Here is a 24,549-nt window from a genome sequence, read left to right on the forward strand (position 1 = left end):
AGCAAGTAAATTTTTCAAGTCTAGACGAAGAGTCGTCTCCATGGATGCTGCATAACCTGTTGTGATTTCCAGAAATGTATTGGTTGCTGTAATATCTACTTCACCATCATGTTTTATTCTTTTAAAAATAAACTAATCCAGGGAAATAATCAATTCCTGGTGAGTGATTTATTGACTGACCATTATCACTAACAGGACAATTAGACCTTTAAATCTAAGATATTTAGGGAACATTTATTATCTTGAATGCCCATGAAAAGAAAAGAATGTGTGGTTAAACTGCGTGTTGGACATTAATTCAAAATATATTCGCATTTTTAAATTGATAGAAATCTATCAGATTACCTCACTGTTGTATATAACAAAATCAGTAACTTCTTTATAAAACAGGTTTATTATTTTGATGTACAAAGTACATAGGGGAGAAGCTGGCAAGTACAATATTGTTTCAACTCATTTGCCAAAAGGCTGGAAATATGTTTGGAGCCACTTTGAATTCCATTTCATTATTTTGCCACAAGTGCAGCAGATCCCTGATTACAGGTGTACATTGTAATTCTGTTGAACTGACGGCAAAATCAAAGACAGGTGCTTTAAGCAACTCTGAGGAAGTTCAGAGCTGGCAGCTTTTTTCTACTGCAATTTTTTTTAAACACATAGCTGCTCATAGCTGAATTTTAGAAGGTTAAAATAAAGGCAGCAGAGTACCAGCTGAACTGTTTCAAGATTCAATCTTTATTTTAATGACAGTGAACAACTTAATCTGAGAGCCTACTTTTCCTAAAGTGAAACTGCCACTTAAAGTTTTGCTTTAAGAAGCAGTGTGCTTGGAGAGATGCAATTGCACTTAATGTACGAGCTGGCTTGCAATTGTCCTGTAACTTCTACCTCTGCTGTAAGTGACTTTGGGTGTAAGCTAGGGCAGCCATGAAAGATACATCACTCGTAATATGGATAGAATTTTCCAGACTGGCCTAGAGATTTTGGAAAGCTGGCAGAGGATCCTAATGGCATGAGAGATAAGATTTGTCCTTCTCAATCGCATATTAAACATTTAGATATTTTTTAATCAACCTGTTCAGAGTTCTAGACCAAGTGGGACTTGAGCCTGGTGCTTCAGGTCCAGAGGTAGGAGCACTAGCACTGCACCATGAGGACCCACATTAAACATTTAATGTAACTTATTCTTTTCCAATCAATCGTTCAGAAATGTTATCATGCACATCTGGAGCAAGTGGGACTTGAAGCTGTGGTTTCTAGTCCAGATGTAGGAGCATGACTGAGGCGGTATGCAAGTCCATGTTAAACATTTACCACAGAGCCTTTAGGTGAGTTGGGTTTCCCAAACATAATTGGCAGGGATAACAAGGTGTAGATCTGGGCGAACACAGCAGGCCAAGTAGCATCGGAGGAGCACGAGAACTGACGTTTCGGGCCTAGACCTTTCTTCAGAAAAGTCTCTTCTTTCTGAAGAAGGATCTAGGCCTGAAACATCAGCCTTCCTGCTCCTCCGATGCTGCTTGGCCTGCTGAGTTCATCCAGCTCTACACCTTGTTATCTCAGATTCTCCAACATTTGCAGTTCCTACCATCTCTGAAATAATTGGCAGGGACCTGTTTTTCATTCGTTAGCATGCCATGAATTAAGATCTAGTCCATTCAAATTACGTTCAATGAACAATTTTGTTAGCAAAAAAATGAGAAGTGCTTCTGTTTTATAGCCCGGTTATATTTCCATGCTTGTATTTGTAGAGTAAATATCTTCCTCCAAGCTCTGGTAAGCATAAATTTGTTCAATAACTCAGGCTCTTCAGAAAATCTCCCCTTCCCCCACTGCATCCCTAAACCAGCCCAGTTCATCCCCTCCCCCCACTGCACCACACAACCAGCCCAGCTCTTCCCCCCCACCCACTGCATCCCAAAACCAGTCCAACCTGTCTCTGCCTCCCTAACCGGTTCTTCCTCTCACCCATCCCTTCCTCCCACCCCAAGCCGCACCCCCAGCTACCTACTAACCTCATCCCACCTCCTTGACCTGTCCGTCTTCCCTGGACTGACCTATCCCCTCCCTACCTCCCCACCTACACCCTCTCCACCTATCTTCTTTACTCTCCATCTTCGGTCCGCCTCCCCCTCTCTCCCTATTTATTCCAGTTCCCTCCCCCCATCCCCCTCTCTGATGAAGGGTCTAGGCCCGAAACGTCAGCTTTTGTGCTCCTGAGATGCTGCTTGGCCTGCTGTGTTCATCCAGCCTCACATTTTATTCTCTTCAGAAAAGGAATTGTTTTCTTCATGTAAACACTTACAGTGTTAGCATTGAAATGTTTCCATGTTAATGAGAAGTTTCTGTCATATGCAGTCTGTTTTTTTAATCATTAGACACTTATGTATAATGTAATGTTTGATTCTGGATTATTTAACTGGATTTTAATGAAAGTACATTTCCATTCAAAGCTCCTTCCAGACGTACTTATCTGGGACATTCCCCCAATGAGGGCCATGCTGGAACAAACACAGGCAGTTGTCTGTGAAGTTATCTCAAACACACTTATCAATCTAATGCTTGAACAAAGGAAGAATTTTTACAGTCTTAATGAGCACACAGGAGGCTTCCCAATCTGCTGCATTATCTAAAGTTTAAATCAATTAGCAGAGCACTGATCCTCGCAAGTCTGCATTTTGGAATAATTTACTGTTCCACATCCTTGCGCTCAAAGCCACAAGGCAGTTCTTCAGTCAGGGTGCAAATCTTCAATGTTCCACTCCACTACCATGAAGCAATTTTTGTACACAGACCTCCACTATGACCAGTTTACTTTAATTAATATAAAGGAAATAAAATAACAGTTATATTCAAGATGATTGATGCAGTACAAAGATAAATAATGCATTGGCTTCCACTATTGGGAGCCAGTCCAATTGACTTCAGTAACTACTTGTGAGACTGTAGTTTGTCCGAAGGCACAGTTTAGTTGGTATGAATTTCCAGGTATGGTGATAAGCAACAATGGGCCACAATTCACAAGTGAAGAATTCAGACACTTCGAAATGGATTGGAAAGATTGACACCATACATCGTCTATTCAGTCAAATGGAAAGGAGATCACAAAGAAATTGAAAAAAAAATTCAGCACAGTCTTATACAAAGCAATGGTGAGGAAATATACATCTTAAAAGCATGGAAAGTAGTCCAGACCAAAAACCAATATCAAGCTGCCCCTAAACTGCTCTTTCAATGGTGAAAAATAATGATTGAAGCCAAAAGTTCAGAGCTGAGAAGTAGAATGCCAGTCAGAATAATAACATCCAATTAACACAGCCAGAGTCAGCCCTGCAGATAATCTAGGACCCATGTTAAGTAATTGTCACCTTGATTATGCATGGTGAATGTAAATATTCAGATATAGTTTTCTGATTGGCAGAGAGGTAGGATGTTTCTTTCTTGGCCAGCTGATGATGTGCACACTAAATGGCTCTGACCAGTCTAATGTAGTTAGAATACAGACTGAGCTGGTAGAGAGTGCAAATGGAAGCTGTGCTCGACCTCTGAAAGTTGAATGGCTTCCTCCTCAGAGTGAAGGAAGAGCTGAAAGTCACGAAGCTTTTCTTGGTGGGGTTTTGCAGAGCCCAGCTAGCTCATGCCTTAGAGAAGAGAGGGAAATTGGTTCTGTCAAGGAGACAAATGCTTGGGCACAATAAGAATGAATTAGCATTGATGTTAAAGGGAGAGCAGTGCAGCACATTGTAATGAAAATCATTGTCTGTTTTCCCATGACAGTCTTCATGTCCCTATATCAGTAGTCACACTCTTCATTGGATACACCAGGAATTTTCAACTCATAGGTGATAAAGACCCTTATGTCTGACAGCTTTTGGCCAAGCTATGAGAATTTTTTTTTTCCCTGCAATGTACGACTGAATGTGATAGAAGTGGATAAAATGTTGGTGGTGATACAAAAGCTGCAGAGGTGATGAGGTAATCTCAGTAGGGCGCATAAAGGGCAGGAAGGATTAATAGTTTGTGAGGACGAAGTAGGTGAGAGCCATTGAGTGAACATGCTGCATGCTACATTGTGAGTTGTAATTCCATGTGCCTGGATGAGAGGCAGTACCAGGGTTAAGAGAGTGGTGTGATCTTGTAACTGGGAAGTAGCAGAAAGACAATAAGAATGTTTACTCTTGTGGTGTGCAGAATTCACCTTCTACCTGCTGTGTTGTGTGTTCGACTTCATCTGGGACACTGCACTAATTCAGTCTGCTATCACTTATCCTGGCTGGCTAGACCCATTTATGTGGCCTGCTTTGCCAATCAGCAGGATAAAGGATAGCCCTCCTCTCCACCACCCCATCCACCAGTACCTCCAGGCGCACGTCAACAAACCTGGGTGAAAGTTTTCATTTCTGGGCCATATCCCATTAATTAAAATAGAACACCAGTTTGTGAAGATATGTTCCTGGCTTGCAGTATCTGAGGTGCGCTGGGCTATTATTCCAGCCACGGTGAGCATGTTCACCTCCCCCATAACCTGACTCCATGAGACAGAGATCAAAGAGGTCAATTGCTTTATTAATGAGCTGCTGTGTAGAAGTTTTAAAAGAAAAAGTCAACATGGGGTATGGCAGACTGGCTGCCATGAAGCTTACTCAAGAAAACCATCAAAGCAATTCAACCTGATGTATAATAAAAGCTAAGAGAACAGTGGATGTTTTAAATCAGAGACAAAGATAGATATTTCTGGAAACGCTTAGCAGGTCTGTCAAATTACCCCGAAATGTTAAGTCCGATTCTCTCCACAGATGCTGCTAGACCTGCTGAGCTTTTCCAGAAATTTCTATATTCATCTCAGCTTTGCACCTATAATGCAAGTGTAGAGACTGATGAAAATAGAACCGACAGATGTTAACACATTATTTTCTTAATGAATAATAATTTCCTTTGTGAATGTATCTGTTGAGCAAGTTGCACATTTTGCAATGATAAATGATGGAATATGATATTTCTTTGATGAAAAGATTTAGAGAAATACAATTATAGCAAGTATACTGCCAAGTTGTCGTCATGCAGAATCCACCGATGTTGTAAGTATTTTTGTGAGCAGACTGTAGCAACCATTAAACATACATTACTTATAACACAGTGTTCAGCCTGATCTGCAGTCAGTGTGGAAATGGAGACCTAATTCCAAAGCAAACATCAGCACTTTGTGTCCAATTTGTAAGCTGTGTGGCCATTCATTTGAACTGTTTCCAGACTGTCAAAATCACTTAACTTTGGATTCTTTTACAGACAGCAAGAAGTATAAATTTTAATCTCATTAGACATGGCTGGATTCAGTTTCCAGCTCCAGAGTTCTAGGTATGATTTTTAACTCAAAGCATCGCCTTTCCTTTAGCCATTCTATTCTTTTGATCCAGAAAGAAACACAGGACATAGAATTAATTTAATATTTGTTGGCAAAAAGTTATTTATCATGTCTTTTGGTGAGGTTGGCTTTTTTTTTCTAATCCACTATCTCTCTTCACCTTGTTAGCTTTTGGTTCTTGCTCACTTTAGTTATCAAGTGAACCTTAAGTTATGCAATCTCAATAGCTTTACAAGCCTTTTATTTAAGTCCTGGAATTTGTCTCGCAAAATGTTCTCCAATTAAAATAACTTCAAAATAACTCTTGATAATATGGAGCCTCAGTTCATATTCATTGCTATAATAAAAGCAAAATACAGAAAATTATGTAAATAAAAACAGAGCGGGTAAACTCATCAAGCCTGTCAATGTTTTTGGAAGCCTAAACCATGTTAACACATTGTGTCAGACATTTTCTTCAGAACTGTAAACTTCCACAGAACTGAAATGAACATTTAGTTCCTTTTTCACTTGCCTGTGGCATGGCGGTGGTATTCCTACTCCTGAACCAGGAGGCCCTGATTCAACTCCCACCTGCTCCAGACGTGTGCAATAACATCTCTGAACATGTCAATTAGAATAGAGTATATGCGGCATTTTCAGTTTCCTTTTTTTTTAGTTGAATTTCAGTCTAATGGCATCTGGCTTTAGCAGTTTGCTGTTCTATTGTACTTCAAGGGCAGTCTGGACAAGTGTCCTCATCTAATTTGTGTTGGCTACCATGTTGGCAATGCGTCTCAGGTTGGACAAGTCTGGAGAAGAGGGGCGGACATAAGTCAGTATCAGCCATTAGGCATATTGTGGAACTCTTCGACCCCACTTGACTCAAGGTCAAGATGGCATTTTTGTCAAACACTTTAGTGATGTTCACTGGTTCTTTCACACTAAAACTGGTAAACTCAATTGGAGCATGTCTGGTGTCTGCTCTGCTCAGCACTAGCCAATTCCTAGAAATACTCTTTCAACCATTACTAGACTTTTCTATATGCAGAGAACCAATGCCTTCTGGAGACAGATGGGGTGTGTGGTTATTTATCCAAGACTGTTATGACAATAGACATAGTTTAAGTGTTCTTTGGTATGGTCTCCAGTACTGAGCTTTATTGTCCACATTTTGTCCCTGAGAAAAGAGGCACCATTGGGAACAATATTACCTAGCATCCTCCACCCCTTAGACCATTCCACAGAGCAGGATTTATTACTAAAGCGTACAAGCACACAGCAAAATCACTGAGTCAATTTCAGAAGGCATGAAAATTTATGTCAATGTTGTCAGCCATTCCTGAAAGCAGAATAGCAAATCAAATAGACTGATGCCTGTGACAAGGTGAACTTCTGCACCAGTGACTCTGTATTAGTCCAACTTTTTTAAACATGTCATATGCCATGTTGTGTACTTCCAGGGTTAACTCACAACATTTTTCAAAACCTGTTACAAGATCAGGACATTGTAAGAATGAAAACATTTCTCACACATGTACTGCTGTACAATGCATTCACTTGGGATTCTGTTGACATCAAGTGAATCCGGCAAATGGAAAAAGTAGACAAATTAGGTTACATTGGAGCGTTCCTGGCTACCTCGATACTCCACTTAACACAAGTTTGTGACTGGTTCCCAGAGGCTTCAACTCATCAGGATTTTACTGCAGGAAAAGTTTTGATTTTCTTAAGATTTTCTGGTCTTATAATTAATATTAATAACTAATGGTTCAGATTGAATAATCACATTATAGTTCAAGAGTTAGTTTCATATTGTAGATCAAAAAAGCAAAATGTGATTTACATGTTATGTGAATTCTGAAATGAAATTACACATTTTGAATGATCTCCCTTTGTTCTTTTCTCTTTAAATAATACATATTTTGATCTCGATGAAAATGAAAATAAGATTCATGACAGCTTACTGCAGAGTTAATGTCATGACTGTAAGAAATTATACTGAGATGCTTTCATGACAAAAATAGCATTGTTAGATGAATCTCAGGAGCAAATGAGTTTGTTTTTCCAGTGCGCTAGCAGAATAATAGGCTTTAAGAAACCAATCTATCACACATCAGACTGAAAGAAGCCTCATGCCTCCAGCTTCTGGTGAGTGCAACGTCTTTTACAAGCCTGAAAATAAAGCTGGAGGAATACCTACCTCACCGTTTTTAACATAGAGAATGAAATGTCATAAATAAAATGAAATGCTTGATCATTTCACAATGTATAGTTTAGAAGAAGAAGCAACAAAAGAGAATCAAAACTTCACTTTTAAAGTGTAACTTATGTCTGTTGTCCCTCTACACTGTCAACATTACTGTGATTGGTAGTGTTAGCTCAGTTAAAAATCTATTGGAGGCTCAACAGTGCAAATCCCTTGTTAAATGGGAAGAGGGTGTTGGGGTTTTTTTTATTAATTACAGCACAGCCTTTCCATTAGCCAATTAATAGTAGTCAGACTGCTGAAATGAAATTAACCAGCTTCGACTAATGATTTACAAAGCAGATTCTTTCCTCTTTGAAATATTCTCCCACCAAAATTTTGAATTATCTTTGTTGGTTGTTTGGTTGAAGATTTTCTAAGCCATGCATTCCAGAAATATAAGAACATTAGAACATAGAATTTAGGAGCATGAGTAGGCCATCTGGCCCTTTAGCCTGCTCCACCATTCAATAAGATCATGGCCGATCTTTTCATGGACTCCGCTCCACTGACACACCCGCCCACCATAACCCTTAATTCCTTTACTGTTCAAAAATCTACCTATCTTTGCCTTAAAAACATTTCACTGAACAGGGAATTTCACAGATTCACAACCCTTTGGGTGAAGAAGCTCCTCGTCAACTTAGCAAAGTAAAACCAGTCGTTAAATGCTAACCTTAACGTTGCGTGATATTCCATTCCTGCGGGATACAATGACAAGTGAAACATCACTATAGGTAACTGACCCTATGTATCTTTAAGCACCACTTTCAACTGACTGTGTAGTGGGGTCTGAAGAATTTGAAAAGATTAACCTGCATCAAATTCAGAGACATATTTTGTTTGATTCCAGTAAGTAAAATGCACTTCTTCCTATTAATGCGTTTTAGATGCCCAGTTATTAATCTAAAACATTCAGTTACACCTCACTTAAACATGTCTAATGATAGAGTCATAGAGATATACAGCATGGAAACAGATCCTTTGGTCCAATTTGTTCATGCCGACCACATATCCTGTTTAAATCTGGTCCCATTTGCCAGCATTTGGCCCAGATCCTGCTAAACCCTTGCTATTCATGTACTCACCCAGATGCTTTTTAAATGTTGTAATCATATCACCCTCTACCACTTCCTCTGGCAGCTCATTTCATGCATGTACCACCCTCTGTTTGAAAAAGTTGCCCCTCAGGTCCTTTTTATATCTTTCCCCTCTCACCTTTAACCTATGCCCTATAGTTTTGGACTCTACCACGCAAGGGAAAAGATCTCGCCTATCTACCCTATCCATGCCCCTCGTAACTTTAAAAAAAATCTTTAAGGTCCCTCCTCAACCTCCGACGCTCCAGGGAAAATTGTCCCAGCCTATTCAGCCTCTCCCTATTACTCAAACCCTCCAACCCTGGCAACATCCTTGAAAAACTTTTCTGAACCTCTTCTGGTTGCACAACATCATTCCTATAGCAGAGAGACCAGAATTGCACACAATACTCCAAAAGTCGTCTAACTAATGTCCAATACAGCTGCAACATGACTTTCCAACTCCGATATTCAATTACAGTGTATCTTCATTAGTTAACATTGGAACAAAACAACTGCTGGACAGTTCTCAATAGTCAAATATGCCAGTATTTTTTATGATCAATCTAGCACATAAACTGATGTGGGAAGAGTAGGTATGTGGTCAGAAAGCTTTCTACAGATTCATTAGTGGCTGAATAACTTAATATGTCTCAATAGGGCAGTAAGAACATAATTATCATCATTGAAACAAGAGAAAAGGGAATCATTATTCTGGTTCTATTTTGTGGACATCTTACTTTCCTTTCATGGGCAGTATTCAGTTCTTTAAAAATTCAGGAGGTACATGTGGTAGTAAATTGTCAAGATATTTAAAGACATGTCACAAATCTTCAGTCAGAAAGTCTCAGCCTGGGCTGAAATAAACGCACAGAGGTCAAGAGTTAAAATCTATGCTACAGATGATAATATTAGTTTTTTTTTAAGCTGCTAACTGGCATTCATCCTGCCAGTTAAGCTGGAACTAGCATTGATGCTCTGGAGGAGATGAAAAAAGAATTCTTCAGAGCTTCCAAAAGAAGAAAGTATGCACAAAGTTGCGGAAATAAAAACTCAACTGCACTGGGGAATGCAAGGCAATTCAAACCTATTAATCTGTCATAATTTGGTTCTGGTATACAATTGTTGGAATCACGCATCGTCTAAGTAAATAGATCTAATTTCTCTCTAGTGAAGTCGACATGGTTGTCAAGCAAAAGATGTTATCACGGTTTATTCCCTGTTGCTATGACAACCATATAACAAAAGGTCATTTACTGCAGCTTACTTGGTGATATTCTCAATAGCCCGTCCTTTAATACCCTATGACTTTTACAGTTGATTATATTAAAATAGTACAAATGCCACCATGGATTTTGAGGTAATTACATTTTATTCATTTTGACCAGTTTAGTATTTCAATTGATATCATTAAACATGATTCAAGTCAGTGGACAGAATTTTCTCATTTTCAGTAGAAGCATTTTGGCAAGTGAGATTGATGGCACCTGGTCAGATGTAGCTCAAAATGACTTTTTCTCACATGATCTTTTACTGTCCATTGTATCAGTTATGTGACTGAGCTGTTGGGTAGCTTTCTCAGAGAATCACTGTGCCAGAGAGGTGGAAATGCTCGCCACTGGCAGCTTTCATGTCTGTGGCACCATATTTCATTTAGCTTCTCAGCAGGAAACAGGGTGTTATGGTTAAAAGTTGTTTTTGTTACAGAAAACTGTGGTGTACCACAGGGTTCTGGACCTTTTGGTTTTGAAGGGTATGATAATGATCCGACGTGAATGTGGGATGTACGATCAATAAGTCCGCAGATGACATGACAATTGGTGGAGAGATAAATAGTGAGGAGGAAAACCTTAGGCTATAGAATGACACAGATTCACTGGTCAGACAGACAGAACAGTGACAAAAGGAATTTAATCATTAACAGTATGAGACTATGCATTTTAGGAGGACAGATAATGCAAGGCAGTACACAAAGGATGCTAGAACCTTGGAGGCATCAAGGATTAGAGGCACCTTGATGTACATGACCATAGATCCATAAACATAGCAGGAAAGGTATCGTGGTTAATAAAGCTTACGGAATATTTTTGTTTATTAATCAAGACATTCAATGCAGGAACAGAAGGTTATGAAGGGAAAATAAGCAGAAAATGCTGACCAAATTTAGCAGATCCTGCGCATCTGTAGGAAGAATACAGAGTTAACATGTTGGGTGCAATGACTGTTCATCAGAACTGTTTGGCACAAGAAGTCTAGAGGAAATTTGTGGGAAAATATTTTCATGAAAGGAAGGGGTCTATCAGGAAGGTATTGTTAGATAGGGTGATAGCAGCGGGAACCACCACAACACTTAAAGCAGTAGCATAGGAGGTTAAGAGTGAAGTGTTGGAAAATGAGATGAGAGTAGATGGGTGCTTGACAATTAGCCCAAATGGGCTCTTTCCATGTTGTAAAACTCTATAATTGTATGACTACTTAAGTAGCTTCATTCCAACTCTGTTCTAACTTTGTATAAGCATCACTTCGTGGTTGCTGCTCAACACTACACCACAATTTTATTAGGAGATTTGGTGGCTTTTACAGATTGGACTAGGATAAGTCAACCAACAAGAAAGTTTCATTCAATTGTCTTTTCAGGAGAGAAGAATTATACAGAAGTTGCTCAGGATTAGAAGACTGGCACTTTAGTGTGAGGACCATTATTGTCAGCATCTAATAGCTCCATTAGGGTGAGGTTCTTTCTAAACTAGCCCAAGAATGCAACTCACAATCACTGAATCACAGAATTGTTAAAGTGACAAAGAATGGCATTCAGCCCATCATGCCTACATCAGCTCATCAAATGAGCATCATTACCAAGTTTCAATTTACTGCTTTTCTCCCCATATCTGTGGACTCTATTTTTGTCCAAGTAATCACCTGATGCCCTCAGCTCCAATCTCAGAAGAGTCCCACTATTTGGACTCTAAGGGAATCATCAGCAGGTGATGGGCGTTTTGAATCACTTCTTTTCGGGGAAGTCTGATGCACCATAGACAAGTAGTGAAAAATCCCCAATATCAAGGACCCTGGGGGGTGCGGGGGTAGGTGCAGATGTCTTGCCAGTTAAGAACTGCTGGGCAATCCAGGCGAACAGCTCTTCTGTGTGCAGCATCACCCCTAGGTGTTGGCACGGATATAGGATCCACCCAAGGCTTTAGAACAACAAGAGACACAGTGCAGATGGTGGGGTGGAGTGATCACAAGGAGTGCTCAGTATACATGAGCAAGGTGCTGGTTTTCAGTGACTTTTCCCCTCCCAGTTCTATGCCCCTACATCAGGCACTGAGTACCCCTGGATAAGGAAACCCTTATGGGAACTCACAAGCAAACACACCAAGACTTTCTTGTTATGTTCTCACATGGTGAGCTCCTTGCCCACTGCTGGGTTAACATCAGCAACAATAGGAAGTGGTCCTTAAGTGAGAATGAATTGCTTTCGTTAGGTAATCAACTGTAAGGAATTCCATACCAGTTTCTCCAGTGATTGGTCTCATTACAATGTAGAATAACTATGCCACTAACTGAATCAATGATCCAAAGGATACTTGTCAGCAGAACATTAGCTTCTCCACTATTAATTTCAGGCACTTGTAGGCCACAGGCCAGAACTGAGCAAAATGCAGGACCAGAAGATTACTGGGTAGTGAGAGTCCAAGGCGTGAGAAGTAGACACTTTTTCTGAGTCATCTCTTCTGGTGATTAGGCTTTGGTCTATTTCAGGCCGCAGAGAGAGCTACTGTTGTTTCGTTAATCTGGAATGTAGCTTTCTAGATCTACACCACTGGGATTCAATCTGCATATCTACATGTTTAACGAAAAATAACACTCAGCCTCAGGCTTCTGTTCTTGGTGCGAGCAATTTAAAAACACAATCAGAACTGGTTTGGAATGGAAAGGGAGTAACTTACTCTCCAAGTTAAGAGATCTTCTGTCCAGTTTGCAGCATGTCAACAGAGTTAAACGATTTCTGTCAAAGTATGCTGCAAAGTTGAGAAAGATTTTCGACCTGGAGCACTACTAGTGTGGTCTGCTAACTCTGCAATGGTTAGTTGCACAGCAATTCCACCAGGTTTTAGTTTGAACTGCCAAAATTCTCTTTCGTCCCTAAGGGCAATGGTAGTGCAGTGACAATGTCATTGGATTAGTGATCCAAAAGTCCAGACCAATGCCTGCGATGCGAATTCAACTCCCATCTCAGCAGCTAGGGGAATTCAAATTCAATTAATTATCAAATCTGAAAGAAGAAGCTAGCCTCTGGATAAGGTTTCTGGTTGAGCAGCAGCGCGAGCGGGAGGTTGGAGCAGGAGCCTGTCGGGAATCCAGTGAGTCACTGTTTTTGAATCTATAAAAAGCTTACCTCGAGAATAGGCGGAGGTACGCTGAGCAGGAGCCGACATGGGACTGCTGAGTAAGTGAGGTAATGTGTTTGTGTGGTTGCGTTACCCGAAACACTACTCGGGTACTGTCTCCCACCCATCCTCCTCCTCTAACCAAAAAAAAGGTTCCGTGCTCCTGATTGGGAAGCTAACAAGTTTATTGTTTATTCTTTATTTTTTAACAGTCTCTTTGGGAATTTAGAATAATGGGAACGGAGGTCAGGGCAGTTGAATGTTGCTCCTGCAGAATGTGGGAGGTAAGGGTCACCACTAGTGTCCTGCTGACTACATCTGCAGGAAGTGCACCCAACTCCAGCTCCTTGAAAACCGCGTTAGGGAACTGGAGCTGGAGCTGGATGAACTTCGGATCATTCGGGAGGCAGAGGGAGTTATTGAGAGGAGTTACAGGGAGGTAGTCACTCCTCAAGTACAAGAAAAAGGCAGATGGGTTACAGTCAGGGGACGGAAAGGGAACCGGCAGGCAGTGCAGGGATCCCCTGTGGCCATTCCTCTCAACAATAAGTATCCCGTTTTGGATATTGTTGGGGGGGGAAATGACTTACCAGGAGAAAGCAGTGGGGCACAGGTCTCTGGCACAGAGTCTGTCCCTGCTGCTCAGAAGCGAAGGGGGAAGAGGAGCAGAGCATTAGTCATTGGGGACTCCGTAGTTAGGGGGACAGATAGAAGGTTCTGTGGGGATGAGAGAGACTCACAGTTGGCGTGTTGCCTCCCAGGTGCCAGGGTGGGTGATGTCTCTGATCGTGTTTTTGGGATCCTTAAGGGGGAGGGGGAGCAGCCCCAAGTCGTGGTCCACATTGGCACCAACGACATAGATAGGAAGAGAGATGGGGATTTAAGGCAGAAATTCAGGGAGCTAGGATGGAAGTTTAGAGCTAGGACGAACAGAGTTGTTGTCTCTGGCTTGTTGCCCGTGCCACGTGCTAGTGAGGCGAGGAATAGGGAAAGAGAGGAGTTGAACACGTGGCTACAGGGATGGTGCAGGAGGGAGGGTTTTGGATTCTTGTATAATTGAGGCTCTTTCTGGGGTAGGCAGGACCTCTACAAGCAGGATGACCTTCACCTGAGCCAGAGGGGTACCGATATCCTGGGGGGGGGGTGAAATTTGCGAAGGCTTTTCGGGTGGGTTTAAACTAATTCAGCAGGGTGATGGGCACCAAAATTGTGGTTCGACTATAGAAAAGGTTGAGAGTAGGGAGGTGAAATAAAGTTTCAGGGACGCAAGATGGCACCGGCAAGCAAAAAGTTGGTTTGAAGTGTGCCTACTTCAACGCCAGGAACATCCGGAATAAGGGGGGTGAACTTGCAGCATGGGTTCGTACCTGGGACTTCGATGTTGTGGCCATTTCGGAGACATGGATAGAGCAGGGACAGGAATGGTTGTTGCAGGCTCTGGGATTTAGATGTTTCAGTAAGAACAGAGAAGATGGTAAAAGGGGCGGAGGTGTGGTACTGTTGGTCAAGGAAAGTATTACAGTTGCAGAAAGGATGTTTGGGGACTCGTCAACTGAGGTAGTATGGGCTGAGGTTAGAAACAGGAAAGGAGAGGTCACCCTGTTGGGAGTTTTCTATAGGCCTCCGGATAGTTCCAGATATGTAGAGGAAAGGATAGCAAAGATGATTCTCAATAGGACTGAGAAAGACAGGGTAGTTGTGATGGGGGACTTCAACTTTCCAAATATTGACTGGGAACACTATAGTTCGAGTACTATAGATGGGTCACTTTTTGTCCAGTGTGTGCAGGAGGGCTTCCTGACACAGTATGTAGATAGGCCAACAAGAGGCGAAGCCACATTAGATTTGGTACTGGGTAATGAGCCTGGCCAGGTGTTAGATTTGGAAGTAGGTGAGCACTTTGATGATAGCGATCACATTTCTGTTATGTTTACTTTAGTAATGGAAAGGGATAGGTGTATACCACTGTGCAAGAGTTATAGCTGGGGGAAAGGCAATTACGATGAGATTAGGCAAGATTTAGGGAGCATAGGATGAAGAAGGAAACTGCAGGGGATGGACACATTAGAAATGTGGAGCCTATTCAAGGAAAAGTTCCTGAGTGTCCTAGATAATTATGTACCTATCAGGCAGGGAGGAAGCTCTAGAGCGCGGGAGCTGTGGCTTACGAAGGAAGTGGAATCTCTGGTCAAGAGGAAGAAGAAGGCTTATGTTAGGATGAGATGTGAAGGCTCAGTTAGCACGCTTGAGCGCTACGAGGTAGTCAGGAAAGACCTAAAGAGAGAGCTCAGAAGAGCCAGGAGGAGACGTGAGAAGTTGTTGGCAGATAGGATCAGGGTAAACCCTAAGGCTTTCTATAGGTATTTACGGAATAAAAGAATGATGAAAGTAAGATTAGGGCCAATCAAGGATAGTAGTGGTAAGTTGTGTGTGGAGTCAGATGAGATAGGGGAAGCATTAAATGAACATTTTTCGACAGTATTCACTCTAGAAAACGACCATGTTGTCAAGCAGAATACTGAGATACAGGCTACTAGACTAGGTGGGATTAAGGTTCACAAGGAAGAGGTATTGGAAATCCTACAGAGTGTGAAGACAGATAAGTCCCCTGGGCCGGATGGGATTTATCCTAAGATCCTCTGGGAAGCCAGGGAGGAGATTGCTTAGACTTTGGCATTGATCTTTAACTCGTCATTGTCTACAGGAATAGTGCCAGACGACTGGAGGATCGCAAATATAGTTCCCCTGTTCAAGAAGGGGAGTAGAGACAATCCTGGCAATTATAGACCAGTGAGCCTTACCTCAGTTGTTGGTAAAGTTTTGGAAAAGGTTATAAGAGATAGGATTTATAATCATCTAGAAAAGAATAATTTGATTAGGGATAGTCAGCACGGTTTTGTGAAGGGTAGGTCGTGTCTTACAAATCTTATTGAGCTTTTTGAGAAGGTGACCAAACGGGTAGATGAGAGTAAGCCGGTTGATGTGGTGTACACAGATTTCAGCAAGGCGTTCCTTAACGTTCTCCACAGTAGGCCATTGTACAAAATGCGGAGGAATGGGATTGTGGGAGATATAGCAGTTTGGATCGGAAATAGGCTTGCTGAAAGAAGACAGAGGGTGGTAGTTGATGGGAAATGTTCATCCTGGAGACCAGTTACTAGTGGTGTACCGCAAGGGTCGGTGTTGGGTCCACTGTTGTTTGTCATTTTTATAAATGACCTGGATGAGGGTGTCGAAGGATGGGTTAGTAAATTTGCAGATGACAGTATGATCGGTGGAGTTGTGGATAGTGACGAAGGATGCTGTAGATTGCAGAGAGACATAGATAAGCTGCAGAGCTGGGCTCAGAGGTGGCAAATAGAGTTTAATGCAGACAAGTGTGAGGTGATGCACTTTGGTAGGAGTAACTGGAATGCAAAGTACTGGGCTAATGGTAAGATTCTTAGTAGTGTAGATGAGCAGAGAGATCTCGGTGTCCATGTACACAGATCCTTGAAAGTTGCCACCCAGGTTGATAGGGCTGTAAAGAAGGCATACAGTGTTTTAGCTTTTATTAATAGAGGGATTGAGTTCTGGAACCAAGAGGTTATGCCGCAGCTGTACAAAACTCTGGTGCGGCCGCACTTGGAGTATTGCATACAGTTCTGGTCACCACATTATAAGAAGGATGTGGAAGCTTTGGAAAGGGTGCAGAGGAGATTTACTAGGATGTTGCCTGGTAAGGAGGGAAGGTCTTACGAGGAAAGGCTGAGGGACTTGAGGCTGTTTTCATTAGAGAGAAGAAGGTTGAGAGGTGACTTAATTGAGACATATAAAATAATCGAGGGTTAGATAGGGTGGATAGGGAAAGCCTTTTTCCTCGGATGGTGACGGAGAGCACAAGGGGGCATAGCTTTAAATTAAGGGGTGAAAGATATAGGCCTGATGTCGGAGGTAGTTTCTTTACTCAGAGAGTAGTAAGGGAATGGAATGCTTTGCCTGCAATGGCAGTAGATTCTCCAACTTTAGGTGCGTTTAGGTCATCATTGAACAAGCATATGGAAGTACATGGAATAGTGTAGGCTAGATGGGCTTGAGATCAGTATGACAGGTCGGCACAACATCGAGGGCCGAAGGGCCTGTACTGTGCTGTAATGTTCTACGTTCTATGTCCTGTGTTCTATGTTTGCTGCTGTATGGTCATGCTAGCTCACTACATTGTCTGATTTGCTGCTTGTGATGAAGATTACTGATATCATTCGCTTTGAGCCTAGAAGGGGAAATGAGGGAAGGCAGATCAGAGGATAACCTTCATCCAGGGAATCTATCATGGGCAGAGTCAAAACACCTGCCTCTCTGCCCCTCATCTCTGTGTGCCCAGGTGTCCACGGAATTGCCTATCTATGCTCAGGAGATGGAGCATGCAAAGTTCACTGGCACAATAGGTACCTTCAGTGGACAGAGATCTCTGCAGTGACTGGGTTGTATCATTATCCCAAGAGGTAATATTTTCGTTTAACTTTGCTACGTTTCATCACAGTTGACCATTTGAGTTTTGCTTTGGTTTCAGAGCTCCACCAGCTGTTGTGTAAGTTGTTTAAAGTTTATTTAAAAAAGAGTAGACATTACAGGGCCTGCTTGATCTAGTGTGGTAGAGGAAAATCACGTCCTGTTTTAATTAGGAGTCTCCAGTAGTTAACAGAAGGTAGTTTATTTCCACGTTAGTGACTAGTTACAGGTTACATCGACATGATAGTCATTGTTACAGAGACTTTGAGGAGGACCAGATGTTCGGTCTCACTTCTTTGAGATTTGAAACATTTACAGCCACATTTCAATTTGATGCCATCTCAATTAGTCTGTACCTCTCAGTTTTATAGAACAATCATGGCTCCACTGATTACTCATAAAAACCCCGATGGATTCCAACCGTTGTAGTGGACAAAGTGCGCATGCCCTCTTACTTGCCATGATCAGTATGTTTTTATATGGCAAGACGTATGAGTTTTCTCATAGTCTGAGAATCCTAATTAAGTATATTGCTTCTCTGAGTCAAAAAAGTTTATTTATTCTCACTCACTTACACACATACACACGCGCACACACATGCGCGCACAAGCACACACACCCCTTGGTAAGTCAGTCTCTGGTCGTCGAGCCTAGTTTCTTGAATGAAGTGGATGCTTTAAAGTTTGGGTGAGATTCTTGTAGAGCAAGTGGTTCTCAGCAGGCTGTGGGGTTTCTTTGATGTAAATTCCGAGAAGGTTTCTTCTCAGGTGAATTTTAACTGCCTCAAGTTACATAGTTTGGCTGCCTGATGGATAATCGCTCTTTTCTGAATCTGCAGACTCTAGACAGATGAACTAACTAATGCCATAAACAGTACTTTGCTGAAATTTTAAGCAGACTAAGAAATTTGACTACTTCACCAACTGATTTTTTTTCCCACATTCGAAGCTATCTCTAAATAAAGGGTAATTTTCATGCTGATTCAACAACCTGGGTTGACATTAGTAGTTCAGTCAGTCTAGTTTGGACAGGGAGCCACCACGATATAATAAAAGTTTAATTCATTTCATTCACCATAAATGGAACTTTGAAATTCTTTTGTTCATCTTAAAACAAGGTAATTTTGAGGACTGGCTGCTGGGATGATTGGGACCTCTAGAGGACATCAAGACCCATTCAGCATTTCTGGCCCAAAATCGTTGTGAATGTTTGAGCCTAGCCTTTTGCACCAATATTCCGGCCTCTCCCACCTTTCAGAATGGAGATGTTTGGAGATCCTGCTCCTTCAGTGAGTTGTTTAATTTTCCACAGCCATTTTTTACTAGATGTGTCAGGACTTCAATTCTTAGATCTGCTCATTTGTTGCGGAATTGTTTTTATCTATATCTCACTTTCTGTTAATACTGTTTGGTACTGTGCGTAGTGCCATTTTTATGGCTTCACCAGGTTGATTCCTGATTATTATGTATTTTGGTGCTACTCCTGGCGTGATCTCTTCTTCTGACAAGAATGACCCCTGGCTTGATAGTAATGATAGAGTATAGGATATGTCGGACCATGAGGGTGCAGATTGTTTTGGAGAACAATTTAGCTGCTGTAAATGGCCCACAGAACCTCAATGATGTTAAGTCTTGAACTGTTAGATTTGTTTGAATTTTATCCCATTTAGCACAGTGTTTGTGCCACACAACCTGATGGAAGTCATTCTTAATGTGAAGATGGGACTTTGTTTCCACAAAGACTGCACAGTAGTCACTATTATCAATACAGTTACGCACTGGCAGCTGGCAGATTGGTGAGGATGAAGTCCAGTATAATTTTATCTCTTGTTGATTCTCTCAGCACCGGCTGCAAACCTAGACTGATACTTGACCAGCTTAATCTCTAGTGGTACTCCTGAGGAATGCACTTTGGACAATGAAATCCCCACCCATGTACATTCTGTGGCCTTGCCAGCTCTGGTATTTCCTTTAAGTGTTATTCAACATGAAAGAGCACTGATCCATTAACCAAGGGAGAGAACAGAATTTGGTGTTCAGCAGGAGGTTTCCTTGCCCAGGTTTGACTTGGCGCTATGAGATTTAAGGAGGTCTTGAGTTAATGCTTCGGGATCTGAGTAAGCTGGTGAGGTAAGTCATACTCAGAGATTGTGATGCTGGTGTCTGGGAATTGTAAGTTAGAATTTCATGTGAAAGATTATGTCAGGCTGTTGGTTGGCTAATCTGTGAGACAGCATTCCTAATTTTTGAACCAGATATTAATAAGGGTACTTTACAGGGTTGGCACGTCTATGCCTGTCATTCTCCATTTTGGTTTCTAAGTTGATGCCAGATGGTCGGTCCAATTTCATTTTTTTGCTGAGATTTTCCAGTGATTGACAAAACTAATTTCAGAGGCCTGTTAAGAGTCAAACACATCACTTTGGTTTGGAGTCGAGTGTATACCAGACTGGGTAAAGGATGTCAATTTCTTTTTCAGTCAGCTTTTTATGATAATCAACAGTGGTTCATGGTCATCATCGGACCTGTAATTCCCAGACTTTTTGAATTCCAATTTCGTCAGCTTCCATGCTGGGATTCAAACTCAGGTCGCCAGCACAATACTTAGGTTACTAGTCTACCAACAATACCCAGGCCATTACCTTCCCTAAGATGAAAATAAATGGAAGGAAGCTCTCAGAAAGCCTAGGCACTTCATAGAACAAAGAATATAGAACTTAAGACGTTGAATTGTACAGCACAGGAACAGGCCCTTTGGCCCATGTTATTGTGTCAAACATGACACCTAATTAAAATAATTTCTTCAGCCTGTCATTTGTCCATATCCCTCCATTCCTTGCATATTCAAGTACTTATCAAAAAGTCCCTTAAATGTCCCTATCATATCTGCCTCCATCGCCACCCCAGCATTGCGATCCAGGCTCTTAAAACTGTGCATAAAAAACTTACCCCTCATATCTCCAGTTTCCATACAGTGTGCTCTATGTATCTCATCCGACCAGCTGCAAATTTCCTTTCAATTCACATGCAATTTTGACATTCAAAGCTATTCCTTCACTGTTGTTGGGTCAAAACCATAGAACTCTCACCCCAGCAAGGATGTGCTTACTTCTTATAGTTATATTATGTTTGTCTGAGACAAGTGTATATGACCAGGAACTGCATCTAAATAGAGCGTATTGGAGAGACCCATACTCTCAAAGAACTTTGCCTTGTACAGGTGTTATTTGGACACAAAACGACAACAAATATATTTCAATGTTAAATTATTGACAACAAAATAATTTTGAAGCTGTGTTAGGTCCGACATCAGCAGAAACATTTTGTTTAAGGCTCATCCTACAGCATCCCAAAACCAGCCCAGCTTGTCTCCGCCTCCTTAACCTGTCCTTCCTCCCACCTACCTCCACCTCCAATCTCAAGCCTCATCCTCATCTCCTACCTACTAACCTCATCCCGCCTCCTTGAACTGTTCATCCCCCCTGGACTGAACTATCTCCTCCCTACCTCCCCACCTATTCTCACCTTTACTGGCTCCATTCCCGCCTCTTTGACCTGTCTGTCTCCTCTCCACCTATCTTCTCCTCTATTGATCTTCTATCCACTTCTCCCACTTTCCCGATTTATTTCAGAAGCCTCTTCCACTCTTCCATATCTTGAGAAGAGTCTAGGCTTGAAACATCAGCGTTCCTGCTTCTATGATGTTGCTTGGCTTGCTGTGTTCATCCAGCTCTACACCTTGTTATTTTGACATTATAAACTGCTTCAATTATGAGAAGGAATAGATAAATTGGGCCTCATTTCATCAGATTTAAGGAAGTTGTTAAGAAATTAATGAAGGTTTTTTATTGTGTGGTTTTAATAAAGTAAATAGAGAATCATACTTTGGCTTATTGATGAATTAGTAACTGGAAGATATCAATTTTTTTCTTCACAGAAGACTTAAAATACAGTGTTTTAAGCAAACATTTGCTAAGGCATGAAAATGTCCAAGCAGAACATAAAATTACCAATTAAAAGCAGCTGTAACCACCTCAATTCTGCTCTGCCACTCAGTAAGGTCAAAGCTGACCTGAATACTCCACACGACTGCCTGGATCAGTAACATTTCACCCCAACCCATGGAAACTCTGATTGGAGCAGAATACATAATGGATCTTAAAAAGGAAATGGTTAATTTTGACAAGGAAGACTTCAGCAAAATATGGGAAAGGGCAGACAAATGAAATGACATTTTCAGAACGCCAGTTCAGGAATAAGAGTACAAATTAGATCCTTCATGTTATAAAATTCTGAGGTTCTATTGTTTCATAGTAAATATTAATACCAAACATAGTCTGCAAAGGTTGCAAATGTGAGATTAATTTGCAGCCACCACAATAAACTCCAGTTCAAGTCCCTGCATTGCACAGGGCCTTTAAGAAATAGAATCAATATATTTAACAGTACACACAGCTATTGTACACATGTCATTGTCACACAAATGGGCCAAGGGTTGTCATGTCATCTTAAATTATACTACTCAATATAATGAAATGTGAGGCTGGATGAACACAGCAGGTCCAGCAGCATCCCAGGAGCACAAAAGCTGATGTTTTGGGCCTAGACCCTTCATCAGAGAGGGGGATGAACACCCAGTTTCAATCAGCTTTACTGGACACCAAAAAAACCCTCACCCCATCCCTCTCTCTGATGAAGGGTCTAGGCCCGAAACATCAGCTTTTGTGCTCCTGAGATGCTGCTGGGCCTGCTGTGTTCATCCAGCCTCACATTTCATTATCTTGGATTCGCTAGCATCTGCAGTTCCCATTATCACTACTCAATATAACTTTGTCCAGAAAGAAGAAGTGGGAGTCATGTATTGAAGTGCTTATAAAACTGATTGGCAGATAGGAAACAAAGAATAGGAATAAACGATCTTTTGTTGAATGGCAGGCAGTCACTAGTGGGATACACAAAGATCGGTGCTAGGACTCCAGCTGTTCACATTATATGTTAATGATTTGGATGAGAGAATTAAATGTAATATCTTCAAATTTGCAGATGACACAAAGCTGTGTTTGGAGGTTGAGCTGTGAAGAGGATATGGCGATGCTTCATTATGATTTAGACAAGCTGAATGAGTGGGCAAATGCATTGCAGATGCAGTTTAATGTAAATAAATGTAAGTTTATCCATTTTGTAGCAAAAAAAAACTGGAAGGCAAATTATTATTTGAATGGCTATAAATTGAGAGAGGGAAGTGTGCAACGAGAACTGGATATCCTCTTACTTCAGCCACTGAAGATAAGTGTGCAGATGCAGCGGAAAATAAAGAAGGCAAATGGTACACTAGCTAGAGGATTTATGTACAGGAGCAGGAATGCCTCGTTACAGTTAGACAGGACCTTGATGAGACCACACAGTCACAGAATCATAGAGCAGGGAAACAGGCACTTTGATCCAATTTGTCCATGCTGACCAAGTTTCTCAAACTGAACTGGTCACATTTTCCTGCATTTGTCCCATATCTGTCCAAACCTTTCTATTAATGTACCTATCCAGATGTGAGCTCAGTCCATATGTGAACCATCCTCTATGTGAAAAGAATTGCCCTGCAAGTCTCTTTTAAATCTTTCCCCTCTCACCATAAACCTATGCCCTCTAGTTTCAGACTTCCATATCCTGGGGAAATGACCTCGCTAATTCACTTTATTTATGCTCCCCATGATTTTTTAAACTTCTATAAAGTGTCACCCCTCAGCCTCCTATGCTCCAGAGAAAAATGTTCCAGCCTGTCCTTATAACTGAAACCCTCCAGTCTCAGTAACATCCTTTATTGCACCCTTTCCAGCTTAACAACATCTTCCCTTTGCAGGGCAACCAGAATTGTATGTAATACTCCAAATGTAACCTCACCAATGTCTTGTACAGCTGTAGCGTGACATTCCAAATCCTGTACAAAAATATTGTTTACTGTTTTGGTCTCCTTATCTGAGGAAGGAACATCATGCTATAGAGGGAATGCTGTGAAAATTCCCTGGGATGGCAGGACTGATGTATGAGGTTGAATCGGTTAGGGATATATTCAATGGAATTCTGAAAAATGATGGGGAATGTCATAGAAACCTACAAAACTCTAACAGGACTGGACAGAGTGGGCATAGGAAGGATGTTCCCGAAGACAGAAGAGCCCAGAGCTGGAGATCAGAATTGAAGGAAATGGGGTTAACAATTGAGATGAAGAGAAATTTCTTCATCTTGAGAGTGGTGAGCCTATGGAATTCACTACCAAAGAAAGCAGTCAAGGTCAAAGCATTTTATAATTTCAAGAATGATGGGATATGGCACTTGGGGCTAAAGGGGTCAAAGGATATTGCGGAAAAGTAGGAGCCGCTGTCCACATTTATCCACATTGTGTTGGATGATCGGCCATGATCATAATTAATAATGGAACATGCGTGAAGATATGAATGGCCTATACCTGCTTTTGTTTTCTATAATGCTATGTTTCTGTGTTTCTAAGAGAGTATTGCTTCTGCAGCAGTTTAGTTGGCAAATGCACTGCTGCTATGTGGGTCTTAAATGTAATGTACGATCTGTGCCAAGTCAGCTGATCCCAAACAGTTCAATGTCTTTGGCCTATCGATGAAAAATTAAATAAAACAAAGCTCTCACTTTAAGTAATGTCTTGTGACCTCTGGGAGAACCTAGGTATTGACTGAGACTTGGCATGTGATTTCTAATGATAAACTTCACTATCCAGTACACTGGAGTTTTTTGGCCAAATCTCTTGTAACTGCATTTAAGTACATGTTACTAGAAGACAGAAAATTGAGTGGAAGCATTACATTCTGGAGTCCTAATTGGTGCTTCTATAATAAAACTTATTTATTTATACAACAGCAAATATTACCACCAAGTATATAAACATTATTAGGCACAGCAGAACTAAATGAAACATTAAGCTTTTTTTTATTCAAAAGTCATGCTATCAAAGCCACAAAAGTCAATAGATACAAAA

Source organism: Stegostoma tigrinum, chromosome 1, assembly GCF_030684315.1.
Source record: "Stegostoma tigrinum isolate sSteTig4 chromosome 1, sSteTig4.hap1, whole genome shotgun sequence".
Lineage (NCBI taxonomy): Eukaryota > Metazoa > Chordata > Chondrichthyes > Orectolobiformes > Stegostomatidae > Stegostoma > Stegostoma tigrinum.